We start from the raw sequence: 9501 nt of genomic DNA, 5'->3' as shown, positions 1-9501 counted from the left end.
TTGGTATCCATGGTTCTTTATTTTGGAAGTTTGTGATCTAAAGCATCCTTCTTAAAACAAAGTATGGCTTGCGCTTAACAGTGAGAACAAAACACGGCGTAAGAAAAAAGGATTTTTTAAAAGGATCCGTGTTCATGTCTATCTTGGGTAGAAGCTTAGGCAGGGTTATTTAGGGTTGCCAGAAGGTTTCAACAAAAATACCGGACACACTTGACATTACATCACAATCTACATTGCATCTTATTTAGAAAATACTGGACATTTATATTTTATCAATTTGTTTCCCAAACAGAAAGCTGAAATACTGGACTGTCCAGTTCAAAATTGGACACCTGGCAACCCTAGTTATCTTCTCTCAGAGCTCTAACCTTGGCAGGGCTGGATCTTCATCTCAAAAACCTCTGTGTCCTCTTGAGGATATTGTGTGACCTCACAATTCTTTTGATTTCTCTTAGGAAAACAGGCCCAGAGGTGAGGCTGAGCCAAGGCCTCAAAGAGAATGGCTCTGGTGTTGTCTCTTAAGTACTTGCAGAGGAGTATACAGCTTGCTTGTTCACTCTCTCCTGGGATGCATATCCTGATAATCCTGCAACCAACACAGCATATTTATGCAGTAGAACCATACAGAATATTTATACAGTAGAACCATACTACAGCACTGGGAGCCATATTCCAAGCTCTGTTAGCTTCTCTCCTTACAGAGGTGGTTTGTATAGAGTTCTTTCTGCTTAAAGTGCTGCCGCGGATGCACTGTAAACTGTTAAGTGTAGACAAAATCTGAGTCTTTCTGTGCCTCAGTTCCCCATTTGCAAAATGAGATATAGTGGTTCCCTACCTCATAGGGGTGTTAAGAGGATAATTCAGTACAGTAAAGAACATAAGGTGCTCAGATGCTGAAGTAATGAGGGGGGATATAAATATCTTAGATTCATTCCCACTCTCCTGTGACAGAGCTTTCTGTCTGCTTTGGCTGAAAGTGAATTACTCTATAAAAACATTGAAGAAAGGAAAGCTTCTTTCTCTTTTCAAACTATAAGCTATTACACAGCAATCATCCTGATCTTGCAAAAAAGCATACACTTAGCACTAAGCCTGGGCAGTCCCCTTGAAGTTAATCAGGTCCGGATCCTCACGAGTGCCTAATTACCACTGACATCTTTAGATGATTAAAGTGTGTCCATGAAAGTATGCATGATCAAGGCATAACAACAGTAATAGAGACCCTCAGATGGGTAGCCATGTTTGTCCATAATTTGAAAACAATGAGAAGTCTGGGGTTGCGAGATGGTTTCAACAAAAATACCAGACACACTTGACATTACATCACAATCTACATTGCATCTTATTTAGAAAATACCGGACGTTTATATTTTTTCAATTTGTTTCCGGAACAGAAGGTTCAAATACTGGACTGTCCAGTACAAAACCGGACACTTGAAAACCCTAGAGAAGTGCTTTAGCACCATAGAGACTAACAAATGTATAAGGTCATATATTTTGTGGGTATCAACAGCTGGGAATAGTGAAAACTTCTAGACATGCATACTGCTTAATCACTGTGTATGTCTGATGATTCATTCTGGATTGTAAACTCAAGTCACTGTGGTTTCCTACATGTCTGTATAGCACCTAACACATTTGGGCTTCTGCTTTATAAGTACAGCCGGTCCCCGAGTTACAAACGTGTTACGGACCAAACGCTTGGCCATAACTCGGAATGCTCGTAACTCAGAACCCATTGAGTTACATGGCAACCGCGCTGTTTGTAAGCGCAGATCACATTCGTAACTCGGAGCCAGCATTTATGACTGCTTTGGTCATAAGTGCGGATGGTCGTAAGTCGAGGTGACCGTAAGTTGGGGACCGGATATAACAGAAACCAAAATGTTTTAATATGCATTTTGAGACAAGGGGTAGACAACTGGTTCAGTGAAAATAAAACTTTAAAAGTCTGATACTTCTGTTCAGATTTTCAGCACCTGAAAACATATTAAAGTTGGAAAGTTAACTTATTTTAGCTATATTCCATCCTCCCTACCCCCAGCCTCTGTCTTGTGGAAATATGGAAATGGCAACAATTAAAAACAGATGAGTAGGGTTTCGGTTCTTTTTACCCATACAAGTTTATTTCCAGTGTCAGATGCCTCTTTTGTAATGTCACTTTAAAAAAAATAAAAAGACAAATTCACTAGCTGCCTGATCCAAAGCACATTGAATTCATTTGAAAGATTCCCATTTACTTTAGTGGGCATTGGGTCTTACCCTAAAAGACAGAGAAAATGAAGTAATAACTATGGGAGGGGAGCATGAAAAATAAATTGTGGCTTTTCATTCTCTGCAGTTTTTTTTTAAACAAGTTGGTTCCTTGGATCCCACTTCAGTCACTCAGGATTCTTATAAAAAAAACCCACAAAAATGACAACCAAATCTATGCAAGAGAATATTTTACTAATGTTCATTCCATATGCTTGAAATGTATTCTGTCTCTAATGGAGAAGTGATTTGTACCCTTTAATATTCAGTAAATAATGCAACATTTAAAAACACAAATCAAACATAAAATTCTTCCCCACAGGAAGCAAGAAGATGACAACTCTTTGATATGGAAGACATAGCTCCCAGGATATCATTAACTGAATTAATGCCTAAGTTTTGTAGTGATTGGTGATAAAGGCCTTTATAAAATTCAGACCATAACAGAAAAGTAAAACCAATCCATGGTCCTGCAGGACTTCACCGTCATCATTCCATTACACGCCACAACCCTTCAGAATTACATTGTGATAGTGAGATTCTTAGGCCTACAAAACACAAATCTGTATTTTTTCATCTATGGAAAATTGTTGGTTTGATCTGTGATGCTCAGACTTGGGCAGTTAGAATTCTTTCCAGTAGTATAGGCATAGGATGTATACTGGAGTGGATTGAAGAGCATTTGTCAAATTAAAACACTGAAAAACTTCCATTTTGTTGACTGATCTGTGAATGATTTGAAATCTAATCCTGCTGTTGACAATTCAGCATTAGTGAGAACTGAGTGAGAAGTCTGAACAAGCAATTTTTGGACTATAGGGTATGCGCACTTTTTATGGTGTACAAAATAGTATTAAAACAGGAAAGAACAGCAAATGACAAACAACGAGTAATACATTTTTGCTACAAACCTGTGATGCTTTAGAGAGTATAACATTTTCATAAATCCTTGGGAATGATCAGAATATTCATGAATAGCAAATACTAAGACCCCATAGATAGCAGGCAATCATACCTTAACAATGTATTTGCAATTTTTCCCATTGTTTGACCAGTTCTAATGCCCCTGCACATGACCCAGTTCTTGCCAGTGTGGTCCTCAGACAAGGAATTAGCCAACATAATCCTGTCTTGATCAATCAGGCTGAAATGGTCCATTAGTATTTACCGTTTATAGAACAATAACGTTTAGGACAGCGGTTTTCAAACTTTTTTTCTCATGATTAGTTGAAGAAAATTTTTGATGCCCACAACCCAACATAATTTGACTAGGGTGTAGGCTCCAGAGTGGGGTTGAGGATGAGAGCTTTGGGACGTTGGAAGGGGGTCTGGCTTGGGGGGGTTCCAGGGATGTGGCAGAAGGGCTTACCTTGAACAGCTCCTTGTTAGCGGTGCCAAAGTAGTGCTCAGGCAGGCTTCCTGCCTCTCCTGGCACCGCAGACCATGCTGCACCCCAGAAACAGCCAGGAGCAGGTTCCCAGGCAATGGGAATGCAAAGCTAGTGCTCAGGGCAAGGGCTGTGCACAGAGCCCTGTGTGCTCTCCCCTATTCCCCACCTAGGAGCTGGGCCTGTTGCCAGCTGTTATTGGGGGCACAGTGTAGTCTGCAGTGCCAGGACAGGCAGGTAGCTGCCTTCACACCCTCACTGGTCACCTGATCACCCTGCAGCAATGAGACCCAGTGTCTGGCATTCCACAACCCAGTACTGGGTCGCAACCCATAGTTTGAAAACCCCTGTTTTAGGAGGGCCAGTAATAGATCAGTTCCCCATTGTACTGGACACTGTACAACTTCTGAACAAAGAGATAGTCCCTGCCCTGAAGTTTTTATGATCTAACCATGACTGGTATCTTTATTGCCAGTCGCAAAGCCCAATAAAGAGGTCATGAACTGAAAGGGTGTGGAAAGTGAACAGCACAAGATATGATCTCTCTGGGTAAGGCTTGGAATAGGGAAGCTAGTATAGCCACTGCCTGTGCTGCACACATCCATTTTTTGACTTCATCTTCAGGGTTGTCAGCACTAGCATGCAGACTAAGCAAGAGCTGGAAAAAACACCTCACTACATAATAACCTCATTTGAGAGTGGTGTATGACACAATGGACACAAGATACAGCCGCTCCCTGAGTTACAACCACCTCCACTTACGACCATCCGCACTTGTGACCAAAGCAGTCGTAAATGCAGATCCAAGTTACGAACGGCAATCCGCACTTACGAACGGCGTGGTCGCCATGTAACTCTATGGGATCTGAGTTACGAACACTTCGAGTTACGGACCAAGTGTTGGTCTGTAACTAGTTGGTAACTCGGGGAGTGGCTGTAGTAACTTCAAAACTATAAGGTTGACCATCCATTGTCCTGAGAGAATTACAGTACTGACACATACACATGGATCATGCTCTGCAGTGAGCTCTCCAGAGCTGTTGCCATATCAGTGCGAGGTCAGCAGAGAGTGTCGTTCTTTCGTTTCGCTATTTGTTTGTTTTTCTGAAAATTCAGTTTGTATTACAACTTTTATGCTGATTTTTGAAAGACAGAACCTTTTCTCTTGATGGTTAGAAAATGCACGATTAACATTCTTCCCGTGTCAATTGTGTTTCTACGTCTTAAAATAAATGGCCTCATTCCACCACCCCAATCATATTGACTTTTATTAATAATTATTTGGAAGTGTCTAGGAGGCTCTGTCATAGACCAGAATCCCATTGTTTGGGTACTGTACAGCACAAAACAAAAATATGGCCCCTTTCCCAAGGAGTTCACAATCTAAGTGGAATCCTTCTGCCAGCTGGAGTTGGTAGTAACAAGGTCCATGCTGAATATCTAGGAGTTTTACTTTTATTTCTTAGGTAACCAACTTTGATCTGTATTGTAATTACTTATAATCTCTTAAAATCTGTATTTCTGTAGTTAATACATCTATTTTATAATTTACCTATACCAGTGTGGTTTGGGTGAAGTCCTTGGGAAATCTGTTTGGATTGCAAGGACTGGTGCACATCCATTTTCCTTTGTAGAAGTGGTGAACTGCGTAATAAACTTATACTGGTCAAACTGCTGACCAAGGCAAGATGGTACGGCTCTGGGGTCATAGGCCAGGGATTTGGGGGAACTGGCTAGAGTGTCGATATTGTGGGTTCATGAGTAGCTGGCTAAAACATTCATGCATGTGTCACCATGTCTGCATAAGTGCAGTGTCTGGAGATGTTTACAGCTTGTCACAACATCACAATGTGAGAAGGAGCCTAGTTTGTAAACTAGAACTCTCACCAGTACCCTAGTTCCATATTGTATCCTGGAGGAACTCATCACAAATGTGACACAAGAACTTCACCATGATTGTGAGGTGGAAGAGTACACTGTTGACTATGGGTTGCAAAGCCACAACCAAAGTTCCTTATTTCTTAGGGAACATCAAAAACAGAAATAACCCTAATATTATTTATTGTTTTGGAGCAGATATAATCTCTTACAAAAATGATCTCTGTTAGGCTATTATTCTTAAAACACGTAGCTAGAATGCAAAAAACCCAAACCTTCTATGATTTACATGAAGTAATTCCAGCCGCTTGACTGTATGTAATTGCAAAATCTGGTTTCTAGATTGGTATTGTGCATCTGAAAAACCCGTTCTCATCTAACATGTAATTGTGCAATTATGTAGTATCCAATTTGTGGTTTTAAAAGGATGTAGAAATTGCAGGATAATTTAACACGCATGTTGATTACTTTACGGTTCAACATCATAGTTATTTAAGGGGCACATTTAGTTGTGCTAACTTAGGTGGATAGAAGCCCAACATTTAGATTTTCTGAAAGCTAATTTGGAAATGGAAATGCCTCTAGGGTTTTTGTATGTTTTTTGAAATTCCTGTGCAAAACAGTTTTTGGTTTAGATTTAAACATTCCCCTCACAATATGTGCAGCCAAACAACACACCTCATTATGTGAGTGTAGGGGAGGCAAAGAGAAAAACTGAAGTCTCTTTCCATTGTTGCAGCTAAATATAAACCAAGATGTAAACAAGTCTTAACCCCAGCAACCTTGCAGTCTGCTCTGGACCAATAGAGCCCCACTGAAGTCAGTGGGGATGAATGGCAGCTTGAAAGAAAGGGGCCTAAGGGCTTTTCTTCACTATACAGTGATCTATGCTGCAGCAATTGATAAACTGGCGGTCAATTTATCACACCTGCTTAGACACAATAAATTGACCTCCGAGCACTCTCCTGTTGACTTCAATACTCTGCCAGGTTGAGAAAAGTAGCTGGAGTCGACAGGAGAGCAGCCCCACTGACCTTACCATATGGAAGACACTGCAGTAAGTACGTCAATTTCAGCTATATTATTTGCATAGTTGAAGCTGCGTATCTTAGGCCAGAGTGTGAGAGAAGTAAATAAGATTTTTAAAATTCTGTCACACTCTAAGCTGCTGTTTGAAGTAGAGGGCCAGATTTTGGGGATTTAAATAGCTATTGTGAAGTTACAAAAATCACTTTCCCTACAATCTGCGACAATTTTTCCCCACATTTGCTCCTAAAGAGCAAATTAATGGGTAGCAGGTTTAAAACAAATAAAAGGAAGTTCTTCTTCACACAGCGTGTTGTCAACCTGTGGAACTCCTTGCCAGAGGAGGCGGTGAAGGCTAGGACTATAATAGAGTTTAAAGAGAAGCTGGATAAATTCATGGAGGTTAGGTCCATAAAAGGCTATTAGCCAGGGGATAAAATGGTGTCCTTGGCCTCTGTTTGTCAGAGGCTGGAGAGGGATGGCAGGAGACAAATCGCTTGATCATTGTCTTCGGTCCACCCTCTCTGGGGTACCTGGTGCTGGCCACTGTTGGTAGACAGGATACTGGGCTAGATGGACCTTTGGTCTGACCCAGTACGGCCGTTCTTATGTTCTAAGAGCCCCCTCTTCCTCCTCCTGGAGGAAGGGTCCATGATGCTGTTTATCACCCCTCCAAACATTGCAGAGCATATACCATTGGCTCAGAGGCTGGCCAGACTTGACATAGGAGACTATATATCCCCCAGCCCAGCAGAGATTTCAGTAAAAATATTTCCTGTCATCTAACAATGTACACCTGTACAACTTTCAAGTGGAGACCTAACTGGAAAACTCTTTCCTTTTCACTCTGGACATTACTGTTGTTTTCTCTTTGTGGCAGGAAACACACTGCATCTTCCCAAGAAACCCTGCCTAGTCCCTTCTTAGAATTTTAAAATAAAGCTGTAACCTTGAACTTATATTATCTGTACAAAAACAAACACCGCCTGTTTTCTTTCCAGCTCAGGGTTTGAAGGATATAAGCTTGTTGTGGTCCTGCTGCCTGAGGAATTGGCTCCCAGCAAAATCATAATCTATTCTGTTTAAAGGAGTTCAAGGAGCTTGGAATCACAGACACAGATCCTTCCAGAATATATGAGGCAACGTTGACAGAACCCTCCATCAATGCTGTGTGTTGTACTGATGCAAAACAAAGAAAGAAGGAAAGCCCTCCCCCCACCCCATATACAGACACTTCCTTCAACACAATATACTGTACAAACACTGCTTGATAGCAGGGGCTCCTTTCACCTTCTCACCTCTGCTGTCTCAATCCCCAAGACATTTACTTTGATCTCACCCAGTCCATTTTCCTGATGCACAAAGAGGCCGTTTAAAGTCAACTAAATGGTCTTTCTTTCTCCTTGTCCTCATGGCTGGCCTTAGGCTTATGGAACTGCAGCGAGCCCCCTGCATGTTTCCTGGTGACTCCTATGCATGACCCCCCTATACCCTAAACTATCTGGCCTGTCTGTATTGCCACTTCAAACACTTAATGTCACTTCAGGGGATGTCGCCTTTTACAGAGCTGCACATCAGGGAGAGGCTTTTCACATCACATCACGTCCAACTTTTGAAGTGTCTTGTTAATAGGGGTCACCGTTGAAGGCCTTCACGTTGTTGAAAAGGTTCTTTTCCAAGTTCTTTATGTGTCTGGAGTATCTCTCTGAAGATCTCTTTTTAGCATTCCTCCAGAGGAGTTTTTAATCTTTAGGAGCATCCCTGAAGAGTTTTTATTGTTTGGGCCTGGAGTCCCTGAAAGAGCTTTGATGCCCTGCAGCATGGTGGTGCTGGAACAATTTTTAGGTTGGGAGTGCTCAGGTGCAACCTTCCCTTACTTCTGTCCACACCTCTCACCCTCGGTGGTGGCCACGTGGATGGCTGCAGAGCCCTGGGCCAGGACCAAGAGCAGAGCCTCAGGAGCGGGGCAGGCAGTTGGGACTCCAGGGATTGCAGTGGAATCTCTGGAGCCTGGAACCCTAAGGCCAGCAGCAGAACCCTGAATGTGCAGTCAGCATCCGGGATCCTTAGCATGGGCTAGTGGCCGCAACTCTGGGGATGCTGCACTACCCCTACACCTGTACTTCCCGTGCCTAGGCTTTGCCAAGTCACTGCTTATGGGCAAAATCCTGATTCAGTCCCTCCACCAGGGGTGGGGAACCATTTTTCCTTCGGGGACCACAGACCCACGAAAAAGCAGCTGGAGGTCACTAACTGACCTGGCTCTCAGCAAGCAAAATTCACTGATGTGACTCCCAACAAACTCAGAGCTTCCCTTGCACTCCAGCCCTTCCCTCAGCTTACTTGGACCTGGCCCTGCAGTGCTCCAGGGAGGAGGATGTGCTGAGGCTTGGAAACTTGATGCAGGGCTAGAGCACAAACATTGATCCCAACCCACTGCTGGAGAAAGCCCTGAACTTTGCTATGGGCCAAATGCAAGTAAGCCAGGGGCCGGATCTGGCTGGTGGGTGTAGCTTCCCCACCCCTGCCTTAAATATGACTGAGTTCAAAGGGAATTCTCACTTGAGTAAGATGAGCAGGACTTGACAAACACTGGATTGAGTACAAGACAGCAGATCTTTTATTTTTACTACTAAACCTAACTGCTCTAAGAAGACATGACACCCTGCCACGCGGTACCTGAAATTTTAAATAAGGTGATGGGCGAATATTTTGAATGAAATGTAAACCTAACCCTTCATTTTAAGCTTTGGCCTTTTGTTTAAAAACGGTTTGAGTCATTGCTTTCTTCCCCTTTCCATTTATTTTTCGTCCTTTTCTCCTAGCACTGTATTTTCTTATGTAGGCTGGATGATACCACATGCATTTCTTACTGCAAAGAGGCAGCATCAGAAACCTCATGGGAAAGCTTTTTGTTAGGAGATTTCCAAACAAGAACAGCCATACTGGGTCAGACA

General features: G+C 42.5%; 1 long non-coding RNA gene across 1 annotated transcript; it reads left to right on the top strand.

Annotated features, from left to right (window-relative positions):
• Nucleotides 1-1713: 1713 nt before the first annotated feature.
• Nucleotides 1714-2963, top strand: LOC142826690 (uncharacterized). Its single transcript, XR_012900893.1, has 2 exons — nt 1714-1851; nt 2576-2963. It is a non-coding gene; the product is annotated as an uncharacterized LOC142826690 (long non-coding RNA).
• The last annotated feature ends 6538 nt before the right edge of the window (nt 2964-9501 follow it).

Source organism: Pelodiscus sinensis, chromosome 2 (assembly GCF_052426305.1).
Source record: "Pelodiscus sinensis isolate ZL-2025 chromosome 2, ASM5242630v1, whole genome shotgun sequence".
NCBI classification, from domain to species: Eukaryota; Metazoa; Chordata; order Testudines; family Trionychidae; genus Pelodiscus; species Pelodiscus sinensis.
This window is presented reverse-complemented; position numbering and strand designations above follow the sequence as displayed.